The sequence below is a fragment of the Theropithecus gelada genome, chromosome 2, assembly GCF_003255815.1.
Source record: "Theropithecus gelada isolate Dixy chromosome 2, Tgel_1.0, whole genome shotgun sequence".
Taxonomy (NCBI): domain Eukaryota; kingdom Metazoa; phylum Chordata; class Mammalia; order Primates; family Cercopithecidae; genus Theropithecus; species Theropithecus gelada.
The window spans coordinates 114,076,907-114,093,156 of record NC_037669.1 but is presented as its reverse complement, the minus strand read 5'-3'; the positions used below and the strand labels follow the sequence as shown (position 1 = coordinate 114,093,156).

General features: G+C 38.4%; 1 long non-coding RNA gene across 1 annotated transcript in view; it reads right to left on the bottom strand.

Moving 5' to 3' along the window:
- The window catches only part of LOC112619563, a 46,980-nt gene extending 31,273 nt beyond the window's left edge, over positions 1-15,707 (bottom strand). The window contains exons 1-2 of the long non-coding RNA XR_003118250.1: positions 15,618-15,707; positions 14,516-14,700 (exon numbers count right to left, since the gene is read on the bottom strand). This is a non-coding gene — a long non-coding RNA (uncharacterized LOC112619563). The remainder of the gene's footprint in view (positions 1-14,515; positions 14,701-15,617) is intronic.
- Between the last annotated feature and the right edge of the window lie 543 nt (positions 15,708-16,250).

The following is a 16,250-nucleotide window of genomic DNA, read 5'->3' as shown; positions in this document are numbered from 1 at the left end:
AAAAGAACAAAAGTGGAAGCATCACACTACCTGACTTCAAACTATACTACAAGGCTACAGTAACCTAAACAGCGTGGTACTGGTACCAAAACAGACATATAGACCAATGGAACAGAACAGAGCCCTCGGAAATAATACCACACATCTACAGCCATCTGATCTTTGACAAACCTCAGAAAAACAAGAAATTGAGAAAGGATTCCCTATTTAATAAATGGTGCTGGGAAAATTGGCTAGTCATAAGTAGAAAGCTGAAACTGGATCTTTTCGTTACTCCTTATACGAAAATTAATTCAAGATGGATTAGAGACTTAAATGTTAGGCCTAAAACCATAAAAACTCTAGAAGAAAACCTAGGTAATACCATTCAGGACATAGGCATGGGCAAGGACTTCATGTCTAAAACACCAAAAGCAACAGCAACAAAAGCCAAAATTGACAAATGCAATCTCATTAAACTAAAGAGCTTCTGCACAGCAAAAGAAACTACCATCAGAGTGAACAGGCAACCTAAGGAATGGGAGAAAATTTTTGCAATCTACTCATCTGACAAAGGGGTAATATCCAGAACCTATAAAGAACTCAAACAAATTTACAAGAAAAAAACAAACAACCCCATCAAAAAGTGGGCAAAAGTTATGGACAGACACTTCTCAAAAGAAGACATTCATACAGCCAACAGACACATGAAAAAATGCTCATCATCACTGGCCTCAGAGAAATGCAAATCAAAACCACAATGAGATACCATCTCACACCAGTTAGAATGGCAATCATTAAAAAGTCAGGAAACAACAGGTGCTGGAGAGGATGTGGAGAAATAGGAACACTTTTACACTGTTAGTGGGACTGTAAACTAGTTCAACCATTGTGGAAAACAGTGTGGCGATTCCTCAAGGATCTAGAACTAGAAATACCATTTGACCCAGCCATCCCATTACTGGGGATATACCCAAAGGATTATAAATCATGCTGCTATAAAGACACATGCACATGTATGTTTATTGCGGCACTATTCACAATAGCAAAGACTTGGAATCAACCCAAATGTCCATCAGTGACAGACTGGATTAAGAAAATATGGCACATATACACCATGGAATACTATGCAGCCATAAAAATGGATGAGTTCATGTCCTTTGTAGAGACATGGATGCAGCTGGAAACCATCATTCTCAGCAAACTATCACAAGAACAGAAAACCAAATACTGCATGTTCTCACTCATAGGTGAGAATTGAACAATGAGATCACTTGGACACAGGAAGGGGAACATCGCATACTGGGTCGTATTGTGGGGAGGGGGGAGGGGGGAGGGATAGTATTAGGAGATACACCCAAGGTAAATGATGAGTTAATGGGTGCAGCACACCAACGTGGCACATGTATACATATGTAACAAACCTGCATGTTGTGTACATGTACCCTAGAACTTAAAGTATAATAATAAAAAAAAAGAAAGAAAAAATTGGGGCACTATCAAAAGGGAGTAAACTAATTGCTATAGTTACTTTTTGGAGTAGAAAAAGGGAAGATGAAAGCAGCAAGAACTATTGAAGTAGTCACCTATAAATGCGTAATGCAAGAACAGAAAGCAATAAGCACATTTGAGAGCTGTTATGGATACATTTTAAAAGGAGAATTCATAGGACCAGATTGATTTTTTATAGAGGAAATGAGGAGGAAAGGAAAGGGTGAAAGAAAAAGTCTGGATTTATAGCTTGGGCAACCAGATGCCAACACTGAGACATGGAAAACAGGAGCCAGAGCTGTAAAGTGGTCAATGGCGAAATGGTGGTGTGGAAGGTGAAGGCAATGAGTGCAGGAGGTACATGGGGAGTTTGAGATTAGACTTTCAAATTGAGAGACCCAGGATGAAGTTTGATAGGGTCCTAGAGTTCAAGGATGAGTACTGAACTGCAGCTGTAGATTTTTGTTTTCATCAGGTGCTAATTGAAGCCATACGAAGGATGAGCTGGCCTAAGGAAAACACACAGACTGAAGCCTGAGAAACAAGATTCAAGGGAGGCATGGAGAATTAGGAGCTTTAAAAAAGACTAAGAATACCATCCAGAGAACAGGAAAAAAGCTAGAAAGTGCCACAGGTGCCAAGAGAGGATTTCAGAGTGAGGGGAGCCTAAAAGTCTCAAAGTGTTGTAAAGCATGTGTGGACTGAAGTGGACTGAACACTGACAGACATGAGGCAGAGGTAGGTCAAAGTCATTTGTATTCTAGGACTGAATGGTCAGAGAGTTGGAGCTAGGATTATGACAGGACAGGACATGGACATGACATCTGTGAGTTTATTGCTGAAGACTTCAACAAATGGCATCTGAGTGTTCAAGGATGACAACAATGCAGAGACGTAGAGAATATGCCAGAGTCACAAGCCTCTCAAGGGCATGGGTTTTTCACTTGGGTGGAGGCATATGGGTGTGCAGAGAAATGTGCAATAAGGATGAGCAAGCCTGGCCAGGAGTGGTGGCTCACACCTGTAATCCCAGCACTTTGGGAGGCCAAGGTAGGAGGATCACCTGAGGTCAAGACTTCAAGACCGGCTTGGCCAACATGATGAAACCTCGTCTCTACTAAAAATCCAAAAAAAAAAAAAAAAAAAAAAATTAACTGGGCATGGTGGCATGTGCCTGTAGTCCCAGCTACTCAGGGAGGCTGAAGCAGGAGAATCGCTTGAACCCAGGAGGCAGAGGTTGCAGTGAGCCAAGATCGTGCCACTGCACTCCAGCCTGGGCAACAAAGGGAGACTCCATCTCAAGAAAAAAAAAAAAAGCAAGCCTAGCTCCCAACAAAGGCCCTGTTTTATCCCAAGACATAACTTATTTGACTCAAAACAAGGAATAGAAATTAACTTATATAATGTTCTAGAAATTTTTTATTATTTAAGTCAAGAAAATATACGTACGCTTACTGCTTCAAATATTTCATAAAGAAACTCCTACACATTTCAATATTTCAAATAAAAACAGCTGTGATTGGACATCCTGTCAATGATCTAGATTTTGGAAGACTGTCTCATATTAGCTCCAAACTTATGGAAGAATTTGGATGGAAAACAAATCTTTTAACTGATTTCTATCTCTTAGAGCTGTGAATGCATGTTTCACTGCTTTCCAAAACCCCCAATTCATTAATTAGATCCTGGCAAATAAAAGGGAATTTCCCCTCATCTTGGCAGGTTTGTTTTAAAATGTTTTAATACAGAGGATGGAACTCATAATAGGATTTTTTAGCCCACTCAGTGGAAATGCATCTTGGAAATAATAAAGATTACAACCACCTAATCTTTCAAACAAGCTTCTTCATCTTTTCCTGGACTAGCTAGCACCCATTTGTCTTTCAATTAGAATCTTTAAAAGATAACTTTATGTTTTAAACTTAGGTACTTTATGTTATCAATTGAGTTTTTTAAATTATGTTTATGAGTCATCTTTTCCACAAAACCATTTTTACCCTTGATCTCTATAAACACAACTGTAGCTAAATTAGCCTCTTTTATGTTTGCATAAAGTAAAAGATTCCAAGATCACAGGTTTTTCTTCAGAATCACAGACAAAACTAGAAAAATTAACTCACATATATAAAAAATAAAGTTTATAGTTATAATTGATAAGATATGAGTGAGTTACTTTTCCTACCATACTCCCATGAAAAGAAGAGACAGGCATTTGGGATAGACAGTGCCAAAAAGAGAAAAAAATAAACTTTAACTCACTACATCATCTTTCTCCACAGTTCCCAAGAAAAGGCACCTCCCAACTCAACACAAGGGAGTTTATTTGGACCTAGGATCATCTTTCTCCACAGTTCCCAGGAAAAGGCACCTCCCAGCTCAACACAAGGGAGTTTATTTGGACCTAGGATTTGCTTTTCACATATCCCCAAAATCCTCAGTGTCAAATAATCTTAGGCACGTGTGAAAATCAGTGACTTCATACTCCAGTCTGAGCTTTGTTTGAGATTTTTTAAAACAAGTAGTGAGGACAGACACTCCAGGATTCCAAAAGGCCTAGGTATCAAACAGATTCTGCCATCTTTCATAGTTGCCTACCTGTAATTCCACCTGCCACCCTCGCTTCACAGCTTGTTCCTTGCTAACAGATCACTGCCTAATGTTGCCACACATCCAGTCTCAGGTGAGACAATGACTGCTCCCTGGCCTCCCAGCTTCTCTTACATCTGAGGGTGCCAAGAGAATGCAGCTTGAGCCAATGAGGCATAAAGCAACATTTGCTTGAGGAAGTTGGTGACTTTTGTCTTCCTGAAGAGAGAGGTTGAGAATGATTGGATGTGCTTCCTCTTTCTTCTGTCAATGTGGACAAAATATCTGGCACATCTTGTGATAAAGATGCAGCAAACATGTATATTTATATGATCAACAAAGTAAGGTAGCAGAACAAAAGAGGAGAAATCAATGTAATCTCTGATGATAACTTGAGCAACTGAACTGATACCAGAAAAATCTCACTTCTGGATGTTTTGTTTCATAAGCAGAATAAATGCCTACTTACATCAGTCTTTTAGGTGAACTTTCTGTTATTGGAAACTAAATAAATTCACAAGGGATGCACCTTTTATTGTTTTCTCACATTGGGCACATCGATTTTAGCACTCTGCTTGTTAGGTTTCTTTTTCTCCTTTTTCTTTTCAGCTGTCTGAGCAGATCTAGACTTTTTTCCTAACCCAATGCCCTGTGGAAAGTGGTACTGAGGATGGGTTCCACCAGCTTTAAGAGCTGTGCTGGTCCTTGCCCCTTTCTTCTCCTGGGACGTAAGTTCTTATGTGCAGTGAGGGGAGTCACAGCTCCCTACTTTATTTGAAATGGGCTCACTGGTCAGGTCCCACATTAAACCTCCAACCAGAATGATTCGGGGCTGGAAAATTCTTACAAAAATTTTGAAAATGCATATTTCATTCTTTTCTGTAAGTAAAATATATCTTCCAGGAAAAGGGTACACATTAATATTGGTGTAGCTTATTAAAAACCTTAGTTAACAGAGCCATTATAAATTTATCCTTTTTCTAAGAGAGAAGAAAAATTATCGTGTATAAGTTTATAGTTTGAAGGCGCCTCAAGCGTCTGAAGGGGAATATTACCAAAGAAGTAAAATCAACCTGTCCCTTAAGGAGATCAAAAAGGAGAGTCATGCCACTGGGGAAGCTGGTTTAATTAAAACAAGAGGTAAAAAGCAATGTTCAGAGGTTCCAGAGAGTCCGGAGTTGTACAAAGCAAAGAGAGCAGTGCAGACGAGAATTGCAGTGGGAGAGAAGCAGCCTGGGGCAGGATGCCTTCAAGTTAGGTTAGGGTGCAAGGCAGCTGGTACAGAGGCTTACAGGAAGCCAGTTGAGATCTTGGGGCTTTCAGAGCCTATAGGCAATGTGCTCGGGGGCATGGGCAGAGACCTGATGATTGATCGCTTCTCCTACACAGTAGAGTTGATGAAAGTCCTATGGGAAATCTTAACAAGAAATATGATCTTTTCTCTTGTAACACCCCCAGTGCCTAGTATACGTGCAGTAAGTATGCTGATAAACATAAGTGCTATGTCCTAGTTTTGTTTTTTTTCTCCAACCAGGTAAGTTCCTTAAGAATGGGAAGCATCGGCTGGGCGCAGTGGCTCACGCCTGTAGTCCCAGCACTTTGGGAGGCCGAGGCGGGTGGATCAGGAAGTCAGAAGATCGAGACCATCCTGGCTAACACGGTGAAACCCCGTCTCTACTAAAAATACAAAAAATTAGCCGGATGTGGTGGCGGCGCCTGTAGTCCCAGCTACTCAGGAGGCTGAGGCAGGAGAATGGCGTGAACCCAGGAGGTGGAGCTTGCAGTGAGCCGAGGTCGAGCTACTGCACTCCAGCCTGGGTGACAGAGTCAGACTCCATCTCAAAAAAAAAAAAAAAAAAAGAATGGGAAGCATCTCCATCCAGACAAGTGTCTTAAATAGCTTTCTAATTTAATTAATTACTCATTCATTTATTTAGCATTTACTACATTTTTAACTATATAAATACCAGGAAGAAAATCGAAATGAACGTGATCCCATCTAGATAATCATGGAGAAAGTTCAAACAATAGACAGGTACAAAATAAAATGACAAACTTTCCCATCTCCGCCACTCATTCTCACCAGTGATAATCATTGTTAACAGCTTATTTTGTGTGTGCCCAGATCATTTCCCTCCCTCACCTGGAAAAGTATACATTTAGCCGTGTTCTTTAATCTTATCTAGAGAATGCCAGCTTGCTCCTCAGTTTTCTAAAATATGTGCATATGTCTTCCACAGTGACTCCAAACACAAATATTCCAAGGTCTCATTGGACAAGATAATCCTAAATTATCTAGGTCCTTGGAAACTTTATTGAAAAAAATAATATTTATTTGGAGGAGGTAAAACTTATTATGATCTTTGAATAATCTTAATTTCTATACTTACATCGGGAAAGACATGAGATGAGTACGGATTCGAACATATTTATTTCTTTAGCCATTCACTCAATCATCTTTATTTGGTTGCTCTGTGAATCTAGGATGTGAAAACCAATGGTCACTAACATCATAAAAAGAGAGATAACCAGCCATTGTGCTACCTCCTGATGAAAGTCCACAATACTGCCTATGAAGTAACCTTCCCAAGAAGTCAAACCTGAATCTGGTTAAGGTGATCTGAATCAGATCACCAATTTACAGAAAATATAAATGCTAAAGCAATACATTTAACACACCACAGGGATACAATCAACAACATCCAAACTGTTGGAAACACCATAAAACAAATAATTTGACTTCTTCAACAAATGAATTGATGGCAATAAAGAGATGAGTGAGAGTCTACATATTAAAAAGACCCAAAATATAACAACCCATTCAATTCATGAACTTGATTTTGATTGAAGCAAACAAACTGTAAAATAAATAAGACGAGGACATTAGAACATTGGCTATTACTTGATGATCTTTAAGAAAATGTTTAGTTGCAGTTATGATTTTTCCCAAAGTATTGCTTTTCCTTTAGCAATACATACTGAAATACTTATATAAAATGATATGATGTCTGGAATTTGTTTCCAAACACTTCAGGAGGAAGGAGGAAGTAGATGGAATGAGATTGGTCATGAGTTCTAAATAGTTAAAACTAAGTGACAGCTACATGGCTGTTAATTCTATCCTATTTTTGTATATTTTTGAAATTTTCTACAAAAAAAAAAAAAGTTAAAAGAAAAGGAGCATACATAAACCACTACATTGAAATAGTCACAGATCAAATAAAAATTGAAAATTAAACTCTTAAAACATAGTTATTTTGCTATAATATGCTATGTAGTTATTTTTTACCCCAAAGGTACCTTTTAGAACTTAGACCAACAAAGTTGAGTAGAGTCTGTTTATAAAAACTAAATGACTATGTAAATCTTTATAGAATTTATTCTAGTTTTCCACACATTCTTTTTTCTTTTTTTTTCCTCTCAGTTCACATTAGTTGGGATGTTAGAAAGAGACAATCAAAAGAATTTGGGGGTGTGGTGGCTCATGCCTCTAATCCCAGCACTTTGGGAGGCTGAGGCGGGTGGATCACAAGGTCAGGAATTCGAGACCAGCCTGGCCAACATGTTGAAACCCCGTCTCTACCATAAAAATACAAAAATTAGCTGGGCATGGTGGCATGTGCCTGTAATCCCAGCTACTCGGGAGGCCGAGGTAGGAGAATCGCTTGAACTCAGGAGGCAGAGGTTGCAGTGAGCAGAGATCGTGCCACTGCACTCCAGCCTGGGCGACAGAGAGAGACTCTGTCTCAAAAAATAAAAAAAAAAAGAGAGAGAGAGATTTGAGGCTAATCAGGGATAATGGCAAGAAACCAAGAATTCTGAAGAGTAGGTGTTAAAGGAGGTCTGAGATAAAGCTGAAATAACTTTAGTAATTTATGTAGATGATACAATGAAGCTAAGAATAGGGAATGTGTATGTAATGGAGTCAGGTTAATTAGAAGGAGGGAAATGATTTCAGAGGAGCACACTGAGTTCAAAATTGGAAACGAAACTAAAGAAAGCCAAAATGTAGACATTTTCAGAGAAGTAAATTCTGAGAGAAAAAATCAAATGTTAAGGGTATTGGAAATTTTGAAAGATGAAGAGAAGAAAAATGCCAAGTTGTCCTGTAAATACAAAGGTTTGAAGGATGACTTATGGGCAGACAGCAGCTATTTCAGAACTCTTCAGGCTGAGGGTGGAAGAGAAGGTCGAAATGCCATTGTATGAAAGGCTGACCTCTCTGGGGTCTTAATAGAAGTCTTGATTCAATTGTCAGAGTCACTATGTAATTTTTCAACAGGAGCCTAGATGGAGAGAAGTCTACAGCAGAGCAAAATGGATAATGCACATTTTGTCTTTATTGCATCATGAATGAAGAAAAAAGAAACCTGCTTCTCCCACATCCACTCATGCAGACCCAAAAACACTCAACATAGACTCAGCCATATTCTCATCACATCAGTTCTAGATATTGAGGCTACACAGTTCAAAGCGTATGGCCTTTGACTTCAGGCAGACCTCAAATCATGTCCTAACCCTGCCACTCACTAGCTGCATTAATGAAATAATAATCCTTAACTTCTCACCTACTCCACAGGGTAGGTATAAGGATTAAATGAGATATAAGTTACAAAGTGCTTAGCCTAGATTCTGGCACATACTAATCGGTAATAGTGATTCTTCTTCTTAGGCTGCTATAAGAGGAAGAATCTCTGATCAGACTCAGAAACACGGTGAAGGGTTACTAGGAGAACTTGAACTGCTGCCATTGAAGCCAGTGGTCTATATCTCAGCAACCTACAATGTCTCTATGTGGATGACACCCAGCATACTGCTTGGGGAGATCCTACTAGAGATAATATTAACCACACACTCAAAAGAAACTTGCCTATATGGTGTGATTTGAGGAAAACTCAGACTGTTCTCCAGTTAGTCTGCCATAATGCCTAAAATTCTCTCATCAAGGACAAATTCCTTTGAGGGAAAAGATCCAATAAAAGATGAGGAACTTTTCTAAAACATTAATCATAATGAATATTATATATTTATTTTTAACCCCCAGCACCTATCATAGTGTCAGATGAAGAGTAGGTGGTTAATAAATTGCTCTTAAAATTTCACTGGATAAGTGTGTATCACAAATATACTATGCCTCCAACACTGTGCAAGGCTTTGGGGAGGCAATAGGGAACAAAATAGGTGAAGTTATTGCCTTTACCGAGCTTCTGATCTAGTGAATAAATGAATTAATTCATTAGTGAAGTAACAATAGAACTATTTAGATGTTTGGACCATATGACCTTGAATTTTTGCTAATGTTTTACAATATTCATTGATTTACCTCCCACTGTAATTTGTCACAATTGTATTAACTACTCTAAAATGCATAGCAGTGTATGGTGACTATGGTGGTTCATGCCTATAATCCCAACACTTTGGGAGGTCAAGGTAGGAAGATTGCTTGAACCTAGGAGTTCAAGTCCAGCTTGGGCAACATAGTGAGACCCCTATCTCTGCAAAAAAATAAAAAATTAGCTGGGTGTGGTGGCACACTCTTGTAGCCCCAGCTAGTCAAGAAACTGAAGTGGTAGAATTGCTTGAGCCCGGGAGGTAGAGGCTGCAGTAAGCCATGATTGTGCCACTGCACTCCAGCCTGAGTGACAGAGCAAGACCCTGTCTCAAAAAATAATAATAAAATACATAGCAAATAAATATGGTAAGCAAAAAGACCCCAAATTAATTTTTCTTAAAATGCATTTTAAAATGTCGAACACTCGCCTCCTTCCATGTAGTCTTATTCTATTCAGACAACTTCTTCACCAAGTAAGCCAAATGTACTTATGTTCAGATGTCCTGAAGAATTATTTTCCAATTTGGGGATATGCTCTTCGCGAGGACACACTGATGACTAGTTGCCTAAGCTGGACTTGAAGACGAGGGAACAAAAGGCTTAAGCAGAGATAATAAAAATTATTCTGAAACATAAATTGGGTGTTACCTTCCCCAAAACCATTGAAAAAATTAAAGCCAAAAGAAGAGGGCAATCTGTAGGGAAAAACTGGGAAAGCTAATGAAGTAGACCAAAAGACTAAGGGTGTCATTAATGCAAAACAATGCATTGTTTAGAACACACCCAAGGTTATCTAATTTTGTGAAGTTTGTGCTTTTCATTGTCTTCAGCTATTTTATAATTCTGTAGAGGTATACATTAACCTGCAGAAAACTGATAGCAATGCGAATAATTCTTAGTTAGAGGCATGCAAATAAACTCTGTCCAGTGGAAATTCAATCGACTTCCCTCTCCCACTGTTGAAGAAGCTAGCTTTGCATCTATTAAGCAAATTTAAATCAGCCTTTCTGATGAGCTTGTGTATTGGTTGGCTGTTTAAATTCTCCTTTGTAGCAACCAATTTTAACAACTGTTCCAGTTCCTTCACTAATTAGTGAGTGAAATAAAAATGTTGACATGTATCTATTTTATATTTGTATGAGTCATGATTATATCCTCTTTTATCATTTATCCTTTACCAATAGTGTGCAAACCAAGTGAAATATCCCCACCGTAGTCTTTATAACTCCTTCCTCTTAAAAGAAATGAAGACTGAGACAAGTTGATCCATAGAAAATTATTTGATCTAATAAGATCAAACAGCATACATAGAAATGCAATTCCTACGGACATGGATTTGATAAAGTGATCATTTTACCTTCCTGAAAGGAGTATAAAAGGGCATTTCAGAAGTCCTGGAGGATTTATACCTTGCCCGCAGTGGAAGAAAATAATTATATTAGCCTCAAACCATCACCACAGGCTCAATTCAAATAACTATGAGGAACTACAGCCATATAAGCCAGTAGGTACTTAGTATTGTATAGATCTATTTAGAGATGATCATTTAGAGAAATGAATCAAATTTTATTAGTTTGAGGACAGGAATTTCAGTTCACCAAAAATTATGCCCATATCTAAGTGTACTTTCCTTACTTCTAGAAGTTAGCAGTGCCCACATTCTCTTCAGTTCCTTTTTCATCACATAATAGGGTCATTCTAAAAGTGGAACGGTATTTCTTTTTTTAATGTGTTCATAACATGTGGTTTGCTAAATCTAACATAATTTATATTGCTGCTCAATTCCCATTATTGTGTCATTATTCATGGGTTGGTTATTGCAAAACTTGGACTTGGCTAATGATTTGAGACTGGCCATGTGACAGGTCTCTACACAAGAAACAACGTGTGATGAGGCCCAAAGACAAATGTTCTCTGAAAGAAAGCAATATACTCAAGTTATGTGAAACTCAGGTCAGACTTTTAGAAATAGACTTTTGCAAATATAAAGCATATAATTCCCAAAAGATGATCCTCTTATAGGTCTGAAGATTCAAAATGTTATGAATGAAGAAATAAACATGAATGTACATAGAGATGTGGAATATGTAATTCATTAACAACCATACTTTTCTCATTATATTTAGTAAAAGCAAAGCTTCACCAAGGGCCTAGAAACCCAACTCACTACAGTCTACAATGAATTATTCATCTGTGTAATGAGTAATTTTACCAAATGACTTCTAAGGCCCTTTTAAGCATGTAGAAAGTATATATTTTTAAATTTGTTCATACTTTTCAGTTTTTCATAAAACTTCAACACAAGTGAAAATTTTTAGACAGTGGATTTTGAATAAACAAAAGAAAACTTTGAATTCAAACCTATCCAGGAAGATTTAGAATTAAAAGTAGGATGAGCTTATTATTTAAATCATTTTTTAAATCAGGCACAATCAAGATAAATGATAGAAATCTTAGTAAAGCCCTCTGGAGCCTGACTAAAGGAGGCAGCAAACAACTTTGGTACAAATGTGCTGAAAGATGGAGTGAGGAAGATGTGAGCTCAGTCAATGTCAGACAGGCCAAGTCTAAGGTGGAAATTCCACCAGGTACTGGAGCTCATGAGAGATGTCAGGGAAGGAGATATAAAATTCAGCTCTAAAGCCATAAAACAGTGAACAGAGGCAAACAAGCCATCCAAGAATTTCAGAGAAGGACTGAGAAAAGAAGAAGGAAAAAACAACTGTACACTTCTCCAAAGCCAAGAAAGAGAGCGAAGATTCAAGCACCACGAAAGATAAAAGCAGAGCTCTATTCATGCTCCACCAAATTTGGCAATAGGCTCCAAAAATTATGGAATAATGGAGATTTTCCATTAGCACACACACACACAAAAAGCTACTATAGTCCTTGCTTCCTGAAAGTTAAAGATAGTAATTCTGTATTTTCACTCAGAATCAGATGTGTAATAAATTTTTCTAGATTGGATAAATATATGTGAAGTCTTGTACCTTTCTACTGTACAAGATCAACCTGGGAGCACCTGGAAAAAAAAGTGTGCTTTCTCTCTTTTATTGATGTTTTACAGAGATGATTTTAACCAGAAAATACAAAATTGAGATTAAGATTTAGCATGCTGCAAAAACTATGCATCTACAGTCATCAGTGTTGAAAAACAAGATCTTTATGAAACAAACATGATGTGTTTTATATAATATCTATAAAATATAAAAGGCTACAGATTCATTCAAGGCTAGTAAATAACGAAAGAAAACTAACCACATGCAAATGCTAAAAGAGTCTGAGATAATCATGAAAAATGTGATGGTAGTTGTATGTAGGGAGGAGTGAAAAGCAGGTTTTTAAAAGATAAAATGCAAAGGTTTCTCCTACACAGTTTGGTAGCACAGAGAGGTGGTTAGCAGCCCTGAAGAAAATAAAATTCCAGGGTTTAGACAGGCTACCTGAAGACATTTACAGAGCACTATTTAAACAGACGGCAAGCTCTGTTGCTGCTTAGCTGCTGTTTATTCCCAGAATCTTCTTCCCCTAGCCAGGTCACCATAAGATGCAAGCAGTGCTTGTACATAATTATTCTCAAGGCAACCACATAACAGAGAGCTGGAAATGCGTCTCGGTTGAATAGTGTTCTCTTGATTTGACAAACACCCTTTTGCATCTATCTGCACATCCTCCTGTAACATTTGCAGGCACTGAATTGTGCCAAAGAGTTTTGACAAAGCCTCAGGTGCGGTCAGTAGCTTTTCCTTTTCTTTCTTTTATATTGGGAGGGATGGGGGATAAGAGGTGGGGAAATGTGCTAGGGTGCCACAAGTACCATTGTGAGCCTTAAAATGTTTCCCAAGTAGAAAAGAAGTAAACATCACTAGAGACAGGATTTCTAAAGCCGTTGTGCTTGTTAAAAAGACAAAGAAAGAAAGACTCATGGGGGCAAAAATAACAAACCAGCTCTCAATTCATTTTCCAAATCCTTCTAAGGGTTTAAAATAGTTAAACTAAGGCCAGCACATCTTTAACTACTGAACAACACATTCCTTATCTAGTTTTTATGACTCCTCACACAATTTATATTCCTGCTAAGAACCCTGTCTGGCTTCTTCCCCAAACCCACGCCATACAGGAGCCTGGCTCCGTGACAGCCCTCAGGGTCCAGGCTGTGGGAATCCAGGAAGGTAGGGCTGTTGTAACAAGGTCCTGCCAGTGGTGAAAGCCCTTTAGCCAAGAGCATTGTAGGAAGCACATTGTATGAATTCTGTCTTGTCTTGACAACCTTGTGTGATCCTAACAACATCAGAATTTCAGGCCGGGCGCGGTGGCTCAAGCCTGTAATCCCAGCACTGTGGGAGGCCGAGACGGGCGGATCACGAATTCAGGAGATCCAGACCATCCTGGCTAACATGGTGAAACCCCGCCTCTACTAAAAAATACAAAAAACTAGCCGGGCGAGGTGGCGGGCGCCTGTAGTCCCAGCTACTCAGGAGGCTGAGGCAGGAGAATGGCGTGAACCCGGGAGGCGGAGCTTGCAGTGAGCTGAGATCCGGCCATTGCACTCCAGCCTGGGCGACAGAGCGAGACTCCGTCTCAGGAAAAACAAAAACAAAAACAAAAACAGAATTTCATTAATATGAATATAAAATGACACACTCTTTTAAAACACTAATAATCTATTCGAATTTAAGGCAATGTCATGCCACAGCATTGAGAAGAAAAAGCAAATCTATATGACACTCCAGCAGAGTCAATATTGAATATCAACACAGTATAATTTAAAGGCCAATACTGATTGTGGTTTTACCAACAGCCAATCACCTTACAGACTACTTCATACCAACAAAGCTTAGGGTGTATCTAAGCATATGGCAGCACTACTAAGAAATAGTGTCCCTGTTCTACATCATCATTGCCCTAGACAACAGATGACATCCCACACTCCCATGTCTGCTCCCAATTCTTGCAAAGACCACTTTATCACAGCATCTTCTGTACAAGTCTCTTTCCTACATACTCATTCATTGGATCCTTGTCCCATTGGGAACACACTTTATTTATGAAGGGGAAAAATCATGTTTTACAGTCAGAGAGCCAAAGGTTGAAATCTCAATTCTACCACTTAGCAGATCTTCTTACCTTCTAGATGGCATTATCTGTCACATGTTCCCTTAAAAAGTCAAAGATTGGGGATTCTGGGAGCAGGGGACAGATTTCCTGGTGACTCAGGCACTGTCTCTATTCTCCAGATGGTGATGATCTGAGCCTCATCCATACCCTCCATTTTGGTTCTTGCTAAGGAGCTATTCACTCTGCTACAGAGGCTCTCTAGCAGTCATGTGCAATCAAAAATAAAAACAATACATTTCTTATTAATAGCATTTCTATTTGGTCCTAAATTATAAACTGAAGAAATGTCTGGCCTCTGTTCTGCTGTCAAATAATAATGCCACTATTTGCACAGTGCTTATTATATGCCAAGCACTTTACACACAGTATCTCATTTCATCCTAACAAGAACACTGTGGAACAGGTGCTGTTCCTCATCATTCTGCAGATGAGGAAACTTGGGCACTGTGAGTTTGCATGACTTGCCTATGTTAAAAGGCTACCCAGTGGCTGGACCTAGATTCAAATGCAGGTAATCTCTACCCTGAGCCTGAATTTTTAACCGCTCCCCTCTACTAACTCAAAGTAGTAGTACTGGGCTGAGAAGAAATGCCTTCTCACTGTTCACAGTACGAAATGGAAAGAATGGGGAAAAAAACATAAGAGAAGAGCACAGTAAGAGAAAAACATTTTATCAAGAAGACTTAGTTAACAACAGGCATTATGAACAGATCAGCATGGTAATACAGGGAGACAAAGCATAAAGCATTTTAGGGACTTAACTAACAGCTAAAGAGAGAACACATCTCCATAATTTTATAATTGTCAATGTGTGATAATCTTCCAATTTTTAAGACAGTGCTTATCAGACTTACCATAACTATCACTTTTCATGTTTATTTCCCTCTTATACTAAGAATGTGGTCAGAGTCCTTTTCATCCTTGTATCTACAGAGCTTAGCCCCATGACTGGCATCCAGCAGACAATCAAATAGTGTTGGATGAATGAGTGAATTGAATACTGAAAACTCAATTTAGTGTTTATGGGTGCCAAACATTTAAGGATTTTTAGGGAAAAAGCAAACCACAGAGGCCTGAAGCAGTGAAGTGCCTTAAGGAAGAAGATCTTTACCTGGATCATGTAGAATGAGTGGGATTTTAACTTCAGCTAAGGACTGATTGAAAGATGACAGGGTGTTGTTTTAATGTCATTCCAGCTTTTTTCGACTAAACTTGCCAATTCTAGGAACAAATGCTTAGAAATGCAATATTGTTTTCTTTTATGAGCTAGGTTGAATAATCCTGGGACCAAAAGCTGTGAATAAAAGATAGTACATTTTGGCAAACTATAAAAAAGAAAGGTGCTAAAGTAAAACTAATTAGAAAGTGTATGCCAAGAAAAAAATCAAGAATCTGTTTTTCAAGAATTGTTCCTTCATATAATTGCCTATGGACTTTCTATTATCTGGTAGCAATACTGCAATATTCCAACAGCCTAATTTAGATTTCTACCACTCCCTAATTCTAACAGATGTTTAAAGAATTTCATGGTCTTCTGATTACTACTTTAGAAACATATTTACATAAATAATACACAGTGATGTTGCTTTGGCACCAACATACATTTTCAGAGTTACTCTTACCAAAGGATATTGAGATTATAACAGAAGATAATCTATTCTAACCTAAGAGACATACTCAGAACAAGCCATCACTCTTCTGTATTTCTAATACATCATTTTCCTCATTAGATTTTGCTAGTACA